The following is an 18871-nucleotide window of genomic DNA, read 5'->3' as shown; positions in this document are numbered from 1 at the left end:
AAACAAGATTACAATTATGAATGAGAAATGCATATTTATTAGAAAAGAAGACAAATCAATAAAATAAGCAAAAATCCTTTCTCAATAGTAAAATCAATCTTTGAATTAAAGACACTGAGAGAAGGAATTCCCATGGAGTGGAGAAGCATGAATCTCATTTTCTTGTAAGGATTCTCATTTATACACACACATACAAACACACAGATATAGGCATATATATATATATATATATATATATCTAGGCATATATATATATATATATATATATATATGTATAAATAATTCACTTTTGTAATAATTTTTTTCTCACTCTAAATGCTGCTAGAATGCCAAAGTTATAAAAAGTCAGGGTAATTTGAAGTACTGATGCATAATTTTATTTTAAGGTCTGTGTACAGACATTAAATCATTGCACAGGTGTTTTCTAGTGCATTGCTTTCTGTAAAACTAAAGAAGACTAAATCTATCTAGCATCTGAAAGATTATTAAGATCATCTCATATAAGTCACTTTTTGTCTTTTGGCATATAAATGATATGTTTCAAAGTGTTGAGTTGCTTTGCTATAGAAAAATTCCAATTCAATTTAATTATATAGTTGAAAAACTTTCTCACTGCTCATATACTGCAGTCCTTTGAAATTATCATTCAAATATAATACGTAAATATAAACTTACCTTATTTATTAAATGAAATATTTCCAATATATTTGAACTTTGCATATTTACAAATTATCTCATGTTCTTATATCTATGCTTTACTTACTCCTATTAATTATTATATTGACTATCTCAGACATAACAATTATAAAAATTAGATTTCTGTACACAAGAATATAATCACATTAAGTATTATGCATGCTCATTTTTTTTGAAAAGCAATATAAGGAACTAGCCATACTTTCAGGTATACATATCACAGTACTTCAGATGTTATACTCAAAGTAGAACATAAATACAAGTCCAAGGAAAGGAAAGGCCTGGTTTAACACTTCTCTAACTAAATGATTTTCACACTTGTTTATTCATATTCTTGTTCTTTAAGTATAGTTTTAGCCACAAAAAGATTAAAATGGGTTGTGATAATTAAAAATGAAAAGAACAAATAATTGTGGAATTTTGCTTCCCTAATCTTCATCAAGATTCCTGAAATTCTGTGAATCACAGATTTGAACATAGTTTTATGACAATCTTCCTTTCCAATATGATTATTTATAAATGATCAAAATGTTGACATTAGATTATATCATTTACAAATTTTGTCTTCAATGGGTTTCTCATCCAGTTGTTATAAAATTGTATGCTTATAGTGATTGAATTTAAATTTTACCAAAATTTTAATAAGTACTTTTCTTCGTAAAACGAAGAAATTTATGTAGAAGTATAGTCATCATCCCACACTCACCTTCATAGTTTCTCAAAAAGTCATACTAACAGTATTCTTTGTTTCCTTCTGTATTGTAATGTTCATGTAAATGTATAATTTGCATACAGATATGCATAATTACTTATATATGGTATATATGTGTGCTTAATATACATTGAGTGGTATCTGAGATCTTACCCATGTGAAACACATTCCAACATCACCAATGGATGCCTGAAACAATGGATAATACCAACTCTTATACATATTTTTTCACATACCTGCATAATTATTATACAATTTATTTATGTTAGGTGCAGTAAGAAGTTAACAATAGCTAATAAAATAGAATAATTATAGCAATCTAATTTAATATTGGTCATAAAAATATGTTAAATTTTTATTTCTGGAATTTTCTGTTTAATATTTTAGACCATAGTTGGCATTAGAAAACTGAAACATCAAATATAAAATCCATGGGTAAGGGCGGCCTTAATACTGTACTTTATATAAACACAAGGAAATATGCATATTTAAAAAGCAAAAAGTTGAAGGAATCAGAACAAAACTGAAAATAATATTCTAGGACTGCAAGAATCATAGAAGATACTGTGCCCATCTCCAAAGAAGCTTTGAAAATCAGAAAACTAAGCTAGTGTTGGAGCAACTCTGGGCAGTTGCTCCAACAATCTTTTTAGCTACAAAAAAATTAAAATGGGTTGTAATAATTGAAAATGAAAAGAACAAATAATTGTGGAATTTTGCTTCCCTAATCTCCATCAAGGTTCCTGAAACTCTGTGAATCACATATTTCAACATAGTTTTATGACAATCTTCCTTTCCAATATGATTATAAATGATCAAAATGTTGACATTAGATTATATTGTTTACAAATTTTGTAAACAATATAATGGGTTTACAAAATGGGTTTATAATGGGTCTTCAATGGGTTTCTCATCCAGTTGTTATAAAATTAGCTAATGTGTTCGAAATTGTAGGCAAGGATAGATGATAAGAACTGCCCAACTGAAGCAGAAAGTTACAACTGAGACTGCTCTACAACTTCTGTATGAAAGGTTCTGTGCTATCTAGTTATCTCTTCTCCACTTAATCTAGTCCAAATGCCCATGATCAACCATTTTAGAGCCAATATGTAGAGTCCCCAAGAGAAGATAAAGTCAACAATGATAAAATATTTGAAATATTGAAATATTTATTGAAAAATATAAATTACAAAACATATTGGCAAAACAAAAAATAAATTTGAATGCTCAAAAGATTAAAGAAAATAAATCATTACTAAAATCTGTCAGGAATCTCTAGTTAAATTCAAAGTCAGTTCTTCCAAAATTAAAAATAAAAATTAAAACAATCCGTCAATTCTCAGACCAAAGAAAAACATTTCCTAGTTTTTACTATGGTGTTAGAATTACAATGGCAGAAAGGATGAATCAATTCTCTATAAGATAAGGAAATTATAGGACAATCTTCTTTATGCACAGAGCAAAATATTTGGAGCAGAAGGAGTAAATGAAATTTTCATTCTCTACATATATATGTATATATATGTACACATATGTATGTAGATAGATGATAGATAGATGGATGATAATAGATATTCAGCCATTTATAATTATATTTTTATGAAGAACTCCAGAAGAAATAATGGAGTATTCTCAACATCAAGCTTGGTAAATTGGAAGAAGAGTGTTACAGACAGTGGAAGCCATGGAAACGCCAGTAAGGTAAAATAAGTAATGGGTTTTCAAATAAAAAAACAAACAAAACAAAAAGGTAGTGTTGGGTAGAAACATGTGTAAGGTATGGGATAATAATGAGACCAGTGAGAGCCAGGAGGCCCCATTATATAGGGCTTTAAGTAAAACACTTTCAAAATACTTTTCCAATTCACTGAAATGCTAAAATATGGTCTCAATTTCTAAGCCTGCATATTTTAGCTTGATTTAATTTCAGTGACTCTAACTGAAATGTATCTGACGACTGACTGTCCAAAATATGCAGAAAATTTAGAAAGCTAAAGTTAAAAAAATGTTGGAAAATGTGCTAAGATTTTGTCCTTAAAAGAGTTTCATGCCAAAATTATTGGAGGGATTATTAAAGTTGAAGAATCAAAAACAGATTTGTTAAATAGTGGAACACCATCACCCTACAAAGTATTAGGGTATATAGCTGTGAGGTATGGAGCTCACGGTCCATATGAATTGCAGATGCTTTTGCTGTCAGAAGAATTTGGCATCTTTGCTTCCAGGGAAAGTTTCACTAGCAACCTAACCCAAGTGGTAATTGGACGCATGTTGCTCAAAGGGAGATAGTTGCCAAGGCTTCACTACAGATTTCCAATCTAACTTATACTGAAAGAACTTTCTGTAGAAAGTTTTTTTAAAAGTACAGAGAACAATCCCTATGGAGTTAACAGATTTACTTTATCTAAAATAATACCCCTTAAGGTCACTATATAAACATAATTTGGAGGGGAATCATAGACTGAAGGGATTTTGGGATTATTCTCGTCTCGCTGTTTCATATTCTCCATTGGGCTGAGTGGGGTTAAACAATATTTCCCGAGGTTACATGAACAGACTGGAAACATGGGTCTACAGCCAACTTTTAATAAGTTAGTTCTCCTCCCTTTTAAGTGGCAGTTCTAAAAACTATTTGGTCTGAGAGGAATGGCACTCCCCTGAAACCTTCCCACAATATTTATCTAAATTGAAGGTAGAAGTGAGAAAGAGTAACTGTCATAAAAGGGAAAGAACTTAGGCAATTTACTCTTTTCTTCCTAGTAGGAATTCACAGAGCAATAGAGTCCCATGAAGTCCTTAAAACAAAGATACTAGAATCAAAATCAATGTAGAGGGCAGAGATGATGAGATAGTAGCAAGTCTGGAAAGAGATATTCTGAGAAATTTTAAAGGCATGTTTGGCTGAGAAAACTCATTCTACATACAATTTTTAATGACTGAGATATAAATCTGATTCATCACAACATGAGAACAGGATATGGGTTATTTCTTTAAAATGATTATCAGATTTAATATGCTATGAATCATCGTGAAAGTTAAATGCAGACTTATAGGTCCAATACTTAATGACTGCTTCAATAGGCCGGTGGTAGAATCCAAATCAGCATTTATGATAGGTATTGGAGGTGATTATGACCCCCATGGATCCCTAGAATACCCTTTGAAAGTCACTGTTTTAAGCCATCTAGACTTCTTTAGAATAATTTTTTTTACCTTTGCTACTAAGAGTTATTATTTGTTTGTACTTGTGAAACTGCCATAAGCATTCATCATAAAGTCTGACTTTTATCAATGTATTTCATTATTCTGTCACTTGAAACACATTTTACTGTAACGAATATGGTTAAATGCATTATTTTCCTCAAATTATGTATCACAAACTAAATATAGCAATAAGTATGTACATTGCATATATATGAAGTCACTAGAATAATCTAAACATAAATTTGATTAAGCTAACATCACTTAAATTCATATGGAATTTTAACTTCCCATAGGAGATTTAAGAATACATATTTGTTTCAGAATTACTACAAAACCCTGTGCCTAATTATATGTACTACCTTATAGCTTTATCTAAACATATCTAACTTATTTTTCCTAGAATGTGTATGTACTTTTTTGTGGTATCTAAGAGATTATCAGTATTCAACTGCATACTCTGATTCAGTAGATTTGGGGATGGGCATAAGAGTCACATTTCTTACATACTCCCAATTGATACCAATACTTCTTTTGAGCAATAATGCTTTAGAAGATATTTCTTTTACCAAGGTGTGATTATTTTTTGAAGGTATTTACCATTTTACTCTGGTCAACAGTTTTAGGGAAGTTGTATTCATGGGCTTCAGCTTATGGTGGGGATTTGTCAGTTTCTGAAAAACTGAATGTTTTTTCAGTATCACAGGCAATTTTTTTCTTTATAGCTTCTTGCACTTGAAATGCTCTGTCTATATGTATTATCTTCGAGCTAATTTCTTAGATAAGAATCACCTGACTCTTTATCTTGCACTGGGCAAATGTGAACTTGCCAGCTTTCAATACCTAAACTCAACAAGTCTTTGGTGAGAGATAAAGAAAGGTTAAAACCTTTCTATTAAACTAAATGCCTCACTGGGTATGAAGAAATAATGTCTAAATGGCCAAAAAACACATGAAAAAATGCTCACCATCCTTGACCATAAAGGAAATACAAATCAAAACCACACTAAAATTCCACCTCACTCCTGTTAGAATAGCTATCATCAAGAACACCACCAACAACAAATGTTGGTGAGGATGAGGGGAAAAAGGAACCCTCACACTGCTGGTGGGAATGTAAGCTATTACTACCACTCTGGAAAACAATATGGAAGATTCTTAAAAAACTAAACATAGATCTGCCATATGATCCCTCCATATATCAGAAGGAATGGAATTCAGGTTATCACAAAGCTACCTGCACACCCATGTTTATTGCAGCACTATTCACAATAGCCAAGTTAAGGAAACAGCCAAGATGCCCTAGAACCAATGAATGCATCAAGAAAATATAGTATTTATATACAATGGAATTTTAATCAGCCACAAAGAAGAATGTAAAGTTAGCCAGGCTCAGAAGCTATAAGTCCTATGTTTTCCCTTATGTGCAGATTATAGACCTGAAACAAATGCAGTAATATCATTGGACATGGGTCACATACTAAGGGGAGAATGCACACAGGAGGAATAGGGAAAGAGAAGGAAACCAAAAACTTGAAAGTGGTTGATGTGCTCACTGTGTAGGAATGAATACAGTAATCTTAAATTGGAAGAGGTCACTATGGGAAGGGGAGTAGGAAGTAAGGAGGAGGTCTGGTAGAGATGAACCAGTGTGGGTTGCAGTACACATGTACATGGAAGCAATGCTAGGAATCTCTCTTTATGGCTATCTTTATCTCAAACTAGCAAAAATGCTATGTTTTTCTTATTATCTTTTATGTTTTCTCTCCAACAAAATCAGACAACAAGAAGGTAGTGGAACAGGTTCTACTGGGAAGCAGGGGTGATGGGGAGGGGGAGGTGGCCCAAACAATGTATACACATGTGAGTAAATGTTCAAAGGAAAAAAAAAATTTAAAAAAAAAAGTATGAGGAGAGCAATTGTGAATCAAAGAGAAAACTCTGGTAAAGGATTTTGGAATCTTGGGCTCTCGTGAAAGTTGGTTTCACCTCTCTCAATCCATGTTTCTTGTCTACAAAATAAGAGACTCAACAAAATATTTCAGAGAGACAATCTGGAAAGTGTGATGGTTAAAACCAACTGAGAGAAATGTGTTTCAAATCTAGCTTAGCCACTTGCTAGCCATGTAAACTTCCTTGGGCATGGCACATTGGTTTATTTAATTTCAGCTACCAAAGATGAAAAAATAGTGCCTCACTCAGGACCATGGGAAGTCATCAGTTAGAAAATATGTATAAAGTGCTCTGCATAGTGTTTTCACATGTGCTTGCATGCTTATGCTTCACAGATACAGGAAGCAAGGAGGTAAAGGGCTGGGAATTAAATATCCAATAATAGTGTTCACATCACTGTAAGCAAATACTTCCTGGACGCAGAAATAACAGTTTCTGGCTAGCACTGAGTACTCACTAAAAAAAAAAAGTAGCAAAATCCATCATTCCAGATCCAGAAACCTAAAGAGATGTTTCAAATATTTGTAACTTGCAGTAAAATATTTGGGAGATTCAGAAACATATTTTTATTTATTCAATTGAAAGCACTAAAGAAAAGAAAAAAAGTTAATTATTACAAAAGTCCTGAAATGAGCTATTAAAATCATTCATTTGGTTAAGACCATCTCCATATACACCAGGTGTTAAGAAATCTGTGTTAGGTGCCCTGGCTCACACCTGTAATCCTAACTACTCAGGAGGCAGTGATCAGTAGGATCATAGTTTTGAAGCCAGTCCAGACAAATGAGACCCAGTCTCAAAAAATCCCTTCACAAAAAAGGGCTGGTAGAGTGGCTGAAGTTGTAGGCATTGAGTTCAAGCCCCAGTACTGCAAAAATTAAATAAAGAAGAGAAAATAAAAGAAAGATGTAAGTGATGAAATCAGGACATTTTAACTTCTTGCTAATTTAAAATGGTGCCATTAGCTTGATTATTCTTTTACCTGTTGTTTTCCCTGACCTAAAGAGAAAAGAACTCTATTGTATATACTACTACATAACAAATAAAAGGATGCTACTTAAATAAGGGAAAAGGGATTATTTTATTTTTATTAACTCCCCTAAATCTATGAAAAGCACTTCTGAGATAATAAACAAAATTTATTTTTATCTTCAAAGAGGAAAAAATGCTACTGAAATTTCCATCCTACATTTTCTGTATTCCCAGAACCTAAAACTAATCTTCATAATGGAATTTTCACAGAGATCAAAAAGAAAAAGCCATTCCATTCAACTGTATGTGAATTCTTTTGTCTATTCTGAAAACTCTGTTTAGCATCATTATATCTTCACTATATGGGTGGTCTCCAGCTTTTGTTGTTGATTTTTACATCTCATCAGATTTGTCATGAGAAATATATTGACTCTTCACTAATTGAAGCTGATAAACCTTTAAATTCTCTGTTCTACATAGTATATGCCTTGGAAGAATCCAGGAAAAACACCCAGTACTGCTCATCTGTAGTAACAAAAACATATGGAACCATAATGATAAAAGCATTATAAGTAATATTGATAGAACACTTTCTTATTATCAACTAGTATGCAGAAAACAATCTCTGTCTCCAAGCTTCATCTTTCCCTTTATAAAATGAAACTACTTTAAACCAGGTATTTTTTCTATCTTGGGATACTGTGAGGGTGAAATTAGACAGCAAGTGTAAACTTGCTTTAAAATAAAAAATATAAACAGTATTTTTATTATTTGCCTAGAATTACATGTTAATTACACATAATATACCTATGGTTGTCAAATCAACTCCAGAAAGTAGCTCTTTGCCTTTTCTATTCTATCTAATCTATCAAGACATTGCAATCCCAAACATGGAGACAAGAAATAAAAGCTGAAAAATAGTAGAACTAGTTTTAAAGAATCAGCAATCAGTTAATAGCAGAAGAGTTCTTAAGTGTTTCAAAATATTTAAATAGTATTTCACACATCTTTAATTTGTCATATCTATAAATGAGTTTTGTCAAAACTCTCACATAGAGAATGCTTCCTAAAAACTAAACAAATAGCCTCCACTATACTTATATAGCTCCCACTGTACTCTTCCCCTAAAGGAATAATGCACATATCATTCAAAATAATTAAATTGGGCTTCTTTTTTATCAAAATGTTCTTTGTGACTATTCAAAAATTTCAGATTTCATAGCACCACACAGCTAATATTAAATATTATCATTTTGCTTGTTCCTTATTCTTTCCAATTCTCGTTAGATAGTATAATTTGTTCTGCAATTTTCCAGTAATTCTTAGGGAAAGCAGTATAATAATTGGCTTTTATCTATAAATAATGTTATGTCCTTATGGAAGAGTTTGATTTTTTTACTTTAACACTTTTCAATTATTTTTATGATACTCTGGAACACATGTAGGATAAAACAGCATAAATACTATACATGCAATTCTAGAGAGACCAATAAACTTAGTGAGAATGAGAATTTTAATTATTCAATAAACTATGTTAAAATTTATTGGGAAAACAACAAAACTGGGCTTCTTAAATTGTGGTTTATTAACCTTTACTAGAACTATATAAAGTGCATTTTAAAAATTGATTCTTGCAGCCATCTTATTCTCTGCCATAGAATCAATATATTGGATCCCATGGAACAATGCTCCCGAATCTCTTTTTAAACCAGCATTATAGTCAGCTGTTGTACACTAAACTTGAGAAAACTCAGACAATTTCTTCCAAGATTTCCACAAAACAATTCCTCACAAGAAAGATCACTCTGTAGAAAACATAAAGTTTAAAACATGGTGAGAGAGATTATTGCTCAATAAACTTTGAAGAGTGTACAAAGCAAAAAGAGACAAGTACAGTATTTCTTATTCCTACCCAAGGTCCTTCTTTCAATCTAGCTCTGACTCATGAAGCATACGCAATATTTCCCTTTTGTAATACCTTTGAATTCTAGTGGTAGTATGCATTACATTTTTCAAACATCATAGATAGAATTGCCAAACTAAAGAAATTGACTAGTTTTCACAGAATTGACTAATATTTCCCTGGACTATGAAAAACAAGTTTATCAGTATCTTCTGAATTCAGAAAACAGCACACTCTAAGACTAGAGCCAGATAATAGACACAATGTCAGTGAAATTATGATCACAATCCTTTCTCACCGGCCTTCTCCAATTTAAGAAAACTGTGATTGGATTACAGGAACACAGCTAGTCTTTAAGGGAGGAATGATCATGAAGATAATTTATTCCATTACTATTTGCTCTCAAGGAAATGATATTGACCAGTTTTCCTCATTAATACTGAACATGATGGTCATTTGTGAATTGCTCCTAGTGTCTGTGAATGTCTGCAAATAAAGAATATCTTTTTACTTTCCCAGTAAGTCACCAAATTAGCCACTGACTGACTTACATAGTTGATACAAAACTGGAGTGGAAACAGTGAACAGTAGGAAGATAAAAGAAAGACGGTGTTTTAGCCTCTCAAGTGCTGTGAAATTCCAGCACTTGAGAGACTAAAACAGAAGAATCATGAGCTCAAGGCCAGCCTGGGCTACATAGCAAGACTCTACCTCAAATCTACCTTCAAGAAATTCATATACATATGAATTCATATAAATAATATAATAAATACATATAATATAAATATATAATATATACAGTGTATATTATATATAATATAAAGTTCATACATATATAAATGAATATATATGTACATCTACATATATATTTCACCATATACATACGTATGGATGTATATTCTTCAAGAAATGTAGAAAATGAATTAGAGTTGTGTAGAACAGATGGGACTGGGACTTACACATTTGCTGTAACAGCCCAAGAATGATTTTCTGGCACATTAAGAACATGCAAGTAAGAGTTTTCTAGATGTCAAATTGAATACAGTGACTCTTCTAAGTTTCTGATGGTATTGGGAGGCAGGTGTTTGAGTTTGAATCAGTGAAAATAAAGATAATGACTTAGCTCAACTGTGATGAGCAAAAAGGGAGTGAAATGGGGAGCAACTTATATGCTCTTGTTTTTGTACGATTCTATTATGACTAACAAAAAAGCATAATCCCCAACTGGCAGAGTCCCAAATGCTTATACAGAAGTATGTTTTAACACTTTTTTATTATTTCTTCTTAGCCTTTCACCAAGTAAAAAACAAAAAAAGTGAACAAGTGAGAGAAATAAGTGTGGAAGAGCTGCATTTACCCCTGAGCTACCTACAATCTCTCAGATCTCTCGATACACATATTTAGCCTTACTTAGTGAACTTTAGTGAGAAAAGAATTTGACTCTAATTTGAAAATTACGATCTCTGTGGAATTATAACAATTTTTATTTATTGATTGCTTCGGTATTCAGGATTGTACATGAATTACTTTAAATTTTGAAAGCCACAAGAAGAGAATGTACCAAATCAAGCCATCTGAAAACAGATTTCTGCTGAGATATTACTACAAAGAACACAGGGACCCATGGGTAAATAACAGTGATGGTGAATAAGTCAAGACATAGATATGCTATTCAATTTATTTTTAAAATAATTGCTTAGTCATTATACTTCAAATAGTTAAATATTAATGAAACTTTTAATGTATCCTTCATTTTCATTGTTTTTTATTCATTACTTTCACTTCTCCAAAGGAACAAATTGTAAATTTCAATCCCCTGTGGAAATAATAAAGTTGAAATATTTAAATCATTTAAATTCTCTAATAACATCCCCAATCCATATTCCCATCATTCCTGATATAGCACTATCTATCTTACAGAGAATATCATATATATTTCTTAATATGGAGTATTTTTGTAAGTGTAAGATTAAAACATTTCTTATTTATCTTTTGCCATGTGCCTAGATATTAAAAAAAAACTGTTTCACTGACTATATGAAAAAATGTGGATCAAATTTAATGAATTGTAATGCTCCACTGACCTTTTGTAGGTTTCATATAGACTAATTCAACAGCCTCTTTGACCTCAAATCTTTATACATAAGAGTATAATAATATCTTATTTTACATAATATCTTCACAGTTCCAGATCACAAAAAAATACCCTATGACCTTAAGCACAACAAGACATTGTGAGTGGTTTCCATTCACTTGTCTTCCATAGATTCTTGCTAAAAAGTAAGCCCACACAAAAATTGAAATGTTCTAAGTAATTGTCCTAAGATCACAATTCTACTTAGATTAAAAATATTTTACAGGCAAAAACATTAATTATCTTCTAAAACTATTGGACCATTAAAAAAATAAACTAGCACATATCTTTCCTGAAGTTTCCTGCCAGCCCCATGTATTTAAAACTAAGTTCTAAATATAATTAATTTTATAGAGCATATTCATTAAGTATAATTTTATCATCTTAGTTTTGAATTGTTTTGTTTGCAATATCTATCAGTGGTCAATTAATAAGTGCCAGTGAGGCTCTATGATATACTAGATACCATATAGATATGTCATGTAAAATGAAGAAAATTCCTAACTTCCCTTTAAAAATTCATAATTTTTGATATTTTGTAGTTAGACTAATCCAAATAGCTTTATATTACATATTATATATTAATAAGGATGACCATGTTGATATTCTGTTTGTTGTTTTATATAATTCAAATAATTTGACAACTAGAATCAAAGTTACAATTTTTATATGCCTTAACACTACTAGTCTGCTAGTTAATAAATTAACAACAGAATTGACAAAATAAATAATGAAAATATGTTAAATATAAAACATTGCAGAAATAATATAGTGGATTAGCTACACCTTAATTTATGTGTTAGAACAAATTTACAAAGAGATGAAGTTACATAAACATAAGTGTACAAAGTACTTCTGGTAGTAAATTCAAATCTATAAATTTCTGGTTCTGTTCCAAATAATTTTTAGGGCAGTCTTAATACAAGATTATTATTCTGAGCTAAACAATGATACACTACAATCACCTAGTGTTTCTGTATCAATGCTATTTCAAAATTCTCTTGGCACTATACTTTCCTAGGTGACAGATTTTAAAATGACTAAACCTTGCTCTAAGGTGTAATGTCATTTTTTTTTTGAGATCTGCAATGCATTTTAAACACTCACAAATCAAAAACCAGGGAATTGCAAGTTGTTATGATGATAAAATGCTTGGCTTCAATAGCAATCTCATGTTCTAATGGATATGAGAATTTAATAGAGATGGTGGAGCATATGCATTTTCAACTGGCACTTGAGGAGAAATTGCAAAAAAAAGTTACAGTTGATTGAAATTGGTTGGCAGAAATAATCACTTATATGGTCCAAAAATATAATGTCTTCTATTAGGCTGGCTAGATTTTGGAGACAAATGCATTTAACTAATAATTATGTGAGTTTTTTTTCAGATATTGCTGCAGATGAACACTTTATGAGTGATAATCTATTTAGAATAAAGTAGAGGCAAGTATCTTGCCTAGCAGATCTCTGCTCTTCATTTCAGTAAGTTATGCCAACTTTAAAAAACATTTTATTTGCATGCCTGGAAAAGCTATTGGAAATGTAAAGGCACTTATAAAGACTACCTGGAAGGAAACATTTAATTGTATTTTTACAACTGCACACTTACAGTGCACATTATGAATAAGGACATAATGGCTACATTATTCAATTTTACTACTTTTCTACCTGCTAAGGAGCTGAGTTAGGGCCAGTTTATTTGGAAATTCATGAAATAAATAAATACATTTTTATTTATAAAGTACAAATAATTATGCTAAAATAATGGATTTCTTATTGTTTTTGGATGTCCATTATAATTATACAATGATGTAGTGATGAGGTAGTCTGTTTTAGTGTGCCATGTTCCCTTATATATTCACAATGGGGAGGTGAAATACACGTCTGTCATTATATTTAATGTGGTTGATCTTCATAGACCTTGTAGAACCCTGTGTCTTGTGTTGCTATAAAAGAATGCATAAAACAGTAATTTATAAGAAAAAAATTCATTTCTTACAGTCCAAAGTCAAAGGACCTGTAAGGACATTTTTTGTGTATTTTCCCATGGTGAAAGGCAGAAGGGAAAGAGAGAGGGAACAGAAAGTGCTTAACAACCCATCATTAGGGCAATGGTATTGATCCTTTCATGACATTATCATCTCTAAAAGTTCCTACCTGTCATATACTGTTGAACTTTGCAGGACATAATAAAAACCCAACAGCCAGGAATGCAAATAATGTAAAATAGATGTTCTTTTGTTGTGGTTATAGTGCTGAAGATTGAACTCAAAGCCTTGGGCATGCTAGGTAAATACTCTGTCACTGACATACATTCCCAACATTCATTAATAGTAATGAATTCTTTTTTTACTGAAATAAGTGCACTTGAAGTTACTTGGTGTTCTGGCAGCAAATTTCTTATTAAATAAGCCATGGAAAGCATTTTTAAATGTGGTTGCTGGAATCTGTAGATTTTTGGTATAGATTTTTAAGTGATAGCAAACTACTATGCACTTGAAGCCTATGATGTGTCACATATTGAACTGTTTGTCAATCATATTGTGGTAGTCAGCATGTAGTTGGTGTGACAAAATACCTGAGAGGGACAACTTAAGGCAGGAAAGGTTTATTTTAGCTCATGCTTGCAGAGGTTCCAGTTCATAGTTGGCTGGCTCCAATATGTATATAATCCTCCATCAAGGCATAAAGATTATGGTGTGAGGGTAGAGGAGATGATAGAGGAAAACTTCTCACCTCATTCCGCCAAGAAGGAGGAGGAGAGCAACAAAAAGAGAGAGAAGGGAGAGATAGAGAGAGAGAGAGAGAGAGAGACATTGAGAGAGAGAGAGGGATAGAATCAGTCTGTGGATAACATGCACTCTTCAAAGGCATGCCCCAGTGGTCTACTTACTGCTTCAATCAGGCCTCACCTGCTCAGTCCATTCATCTATGAACTCATGAATTGACTAATTCACTGGTAAAGTTAGCATTCTCCTGATCCAATCACCTCTCAAAAGCAGCAGAGACTGGGGACCAAACTTTCAACACAGAAGAATTATCTGGTGACAGTTCATATCCAAGCAATAAAACATGCATTGCCTAAATAATTTTTATAACAACCATAAGAAAAATAATAGACTCCATATCCATATCTTAAGGAACTGAGGCCTAGTGGGTTTTAAAAACATGTCTTCTATTGTAAGGCTGTTATCTTAGGATGACAAAAAGTATCTCATCTGAAAATTTAGGATAAGAAGGCAATAAAATGACCAGGAATCATTGGTCCATGCATATAACCCCAAGTACTTGGGTGACAGAAACCAGGGGGACTGTGATTCAAGGCAAGCCCAGGCAAAATGTTACTGAGACACCTTCTTAACCAACAAACCAGGTATGGTGGTTCATATCTACAATTTCAGCAATGCAAGAGGCATAAATGGAAGGATCACAGTCCGAGGATGGTCCCAACAAAAGCACAAGACTCTATCTAAAAAGAAAACTGAAAAAAAAAAAAAAACAGGACTGGGGAGTGGCTCAAATGGTAAAATACCTGCCTAGCAAATGCAAGTCCATGAGCTCAGATCCCATTACTGCCACAGAAACAAAAAGGATGCAATAAAATCCAATTGCTATTATCAAGGACTATCTTAAATAAGTTTTAGCATTTAATAAACCTTTATTTTTATTTATTTATGTTCAGTAAGAACATATCGTTAGGAGACAATTCTCCCTGGATCATGGATCTCTTACATCTCTGTGGATCTTGTGGGTAAAGTAACTAATTTTTTTCTGGACTGTCTTTTCAAAGATACATAATGATCAGCTTCAGATGATATATCACTTCCCAGTAGAGCAAAGATCTTTTTCTTACAGCCACAAAAATAGAGATAGTGTTTCCATGGAAAAAGAACTGACATTCTTACTGTTCAGTGTAAAAGATTTGAGTTCAATATGCTGTGAGTGCTCTCCTATGATACAATGTACTGCACATCTGGGTGCCACGTAGCCTCACTTACATTGAACATTGGGAATTAAGGTTTAGAAGTGGTGCTACAAAAATAATAATAGTCTGGTTACTGGTTTTGTGGGGATTAATAAATTTGGCTCAGAAGTCCTTATACTCCTCTCATCATCTGTGAAAGTAGTGTACTTTAACCTGCTAGCTTTCTTGGTAGTTAAAATCCCCTACCCTTTAAAGCAGTGTAAGTTTTGATGATGAAGATTGAGGACCTCAGAACTGATCAACAGGATATATGTCAGGCCAATGGAATTAAGCATTCAATAGACCACATTATAAGTTCAACCAAGCAATGAAACATTTGCATTTTGGTGATTGTCTCCAGTTCTCAGTTTCAATGAATGTTATCTGTGTAGTGCCTTACTTGGCTAATTCTCCTCCCTGTGAATAAGCTTACTCATCAGTAAGGCCATCTGTCATGAGCTTGGCCCCATTGCAACAACTAAGATTGCACTAAGACTGATCACGTATGGACAGAAGATTTTATACCAGTTTCAGAAACATACAAGGTACACAGAGAAGGCTGGAAAGTCACAATCATTAATGATGCAATTCACACAAATTGTTAAACTTTGACTAGTCCACTTAGGAAATTGGAGGAAAGGCACTACAATGTTTGTTGAGGAACAGTAATGTCAGCTGTGTTGTCTTATGGCCCTTCCTCATCTGAATTCATCGGTTTTCCTTTAGGTCAATATATAGATGCCAATTCAAGGTTGGATCCTACTTTTGGTAGGAACTTTTCCTGACCCTGTAAATTCACAAAGAAAGCATAAAAGAACCATTTATGAGATTTCACACTCTTACTTCCCTGGATTGGGTTTTAAATGCTGATAAAGGTAACCCATTGGAAAAACAGAAAATGATATAAAAAACATATATTAATATATTTTTTATAAAGTAAAAAAAAAAGGAAAAACACAATGAGATACTGCACACTAGGAATTGGCTCAAAGTGTAAAAAAATAAAATCCTGTGTCAGCCCTACCAGTCTGGTGTGAGTTACATCTGAATTACATACATAAGCAAATCCTATACCCTATGGCAAGGATTGCCTAGCAAGGGGTAAAAGTGTTCCCTTTTAAAATTCAATAAATGGTGTTAATAATGAAAAATGTTCCACATGAAATACATTTTAAGTTTATTTAGGTGTACTATAAACAGCTGATATAATGTGAAAACCAACAGTAAATGCAACAATCTAACCTATTCAATAGAATGGAGCCAGTTTCTCCTGTGCTACTTCTTGAGGTGCATGGGGGGTGGAGAAAAGAGAGAGAGGAATAAGAAGAATAAAAGGAAGAAGAAAGAAGAGGAAGAAGAAGAAGAAGAAGAAGAAGAAGAAGAAGAAGAAGAAGAAGAAGAAGAAGAAGAAGAAGGAGAAGAAGAAGAAGAAGGGGGAGGAGGAGGAGGAAGAGGAGGAGGAGGATGAGGAGGAGGAGGAGGAGGAGGAAGAAGGAGGAGGAGGAGGAAGAAGAAGAAGAAGAAGAAGGAAGAAGGAAGAAGGAGGAAGAATAAGAAGAAGAAGGAAGAAGGAAGAAGGAGGAAGAATAAGAAGGAGGAAGAAGAAGGAAGAAGGAGGAAGAAGAAGAAGGAAGAAGGAAGAAGAAGAAGAAGAAGAAGGAAGGAGAGATTAATGGCTGAAGTATAAAGCCTCACTGTCCCCACAAAGGATAAAAGTTACATGAACCTTTGTGAATATGTTGGAAAATTTCAGAAAGATATCAGAATCTTTGGGATGCAGGTGCTCAAATCACCAAACTATTTAGTGTCACGGAGTAAAGAGAAGACCAGTTTCTACTGATGATGTGTGCATGAGGTTGGAAAGGGAAAGGAACATGAACTAGCATATGGTATGCTTTGTGCCAAACCAACATATGCCTTTGTGACTGAATGCATAGTATCAATTGATGTTTTATTTCCTTGACTGTGAAGGCACTAAATTTGGTAAAGACTCTTTTGATCTGAAAGAATTCATGTATAAAAATGCTAATGGAGGGGATGGGGGGAAGAGTGGGAGGGGGGGCAGGGTGGAGAAATGACCCAAACAATGTATGCACATGTAAATAAACAAACAAAAGAACATAAAATATCTGTAAGGGGGAAATTAACAATTGTCTAAGAATACACTTCAAGAACCATATAAAAATGCTAATGGAACATGCAAATAACTCTATCACTGGTCTTTTAATGCAATCTCAAGCAGACCAAAAAACAAACAAAAATTATGGAATTCCAGAAGGAGAAAGGAATTAGTGCAAAAAAGCCTCTGCTCTCAGTTGTCCAATGTTTTCACCATGTAAATAATGTCTTTTTGATTAGGAAATTCTAGGACTCCATGTAAGCCGTCCTGACTCATTACATCATCCCATCTCCACCAGCAGGAATAGCTGAAAACACTTAACAAAATTCTGCAGTCTTCTTACCAAGTAAAGTTTATTGGAAATATATGGGCTTTTCATATTGCCAAACTTTTTGATAATTACAGAAGAAAAAAATGCTCCTTCTTCAGATCCCTCCTGCCACAAACAATTCTTGGGTGTTGGAGACAATTTATACATTATATCTCATTCTTCCCATTAATGAAACATCCAGTCAGCAAACTTTGACTGGGGCTCAAAACAACCTGTTATGCTAAAATGTGTCTAGCATGCTGCAAGAGTATTACATAATGCTCCAACATAATTTCATGCATAAATGGGTAAAAACTATCAAAATTTAACTATAATTTTGAAATGTAAACCATAGATTATAAAATTATAATGAAAAGTGAAAAATAACTTAGCAAGGTAACTTTTATTGTAGAAGTATGTTTCTATGTTTAAGTAACTTCAAAGATTGATATTTAAATTGATTCATTTGAGATAATTGTTTAAGTGAATCAAGTGTTAGGAGTGAAGAACAGCCTTGTGTGACCTGGCATGTCCAGACCCTTTTTCCTTTTGCAAATTGCTCTTTGATTTCATGACATTTTTATTCTAATCACATTTTAACTTGATGGAAAATGTATAGTAGGGTCCTGGACAACCTGAAACAAGCAAAGTGTTGCCCAAAAGTTTTTGTATCACCAATTTGTGGTGATTATGCCTGGCAAATCTGCAATGCTGAATCCCTAGCCATACTTGAAGTACTATTGCTCCTCTCTGTGGAACTATTAAATTTTGATGGAAATCATATATGCATTAAGACGAATACTTAGTGCTGATATTCTCAGCTATATTTTTGGTCACAAATTCCCAAATGAGTACTTGGAATATGCTGGCTGGCAGAAAGAAAAAAATCCATGGTGTTTTCTGACCT

The sequence above is a fragment of the Castor canadensis genome, chromosome 3 (assembly GCF_047511655.1).
Source record: "Castor canadensis chromosome 3, mCasCan1.hap1v2, whole genome shotgun sequence".
Classification (NCBI taxonomy): Eukaryota; Metazoa; Chordata; class Mammalia; order Rodentia; family Castoridae; genus Castor; species Castor canadensis.
The sequence above is the reverse complement of the archived record's forward strand: the minus strand, read 5'-3'. Positions refer to the sequence as shown.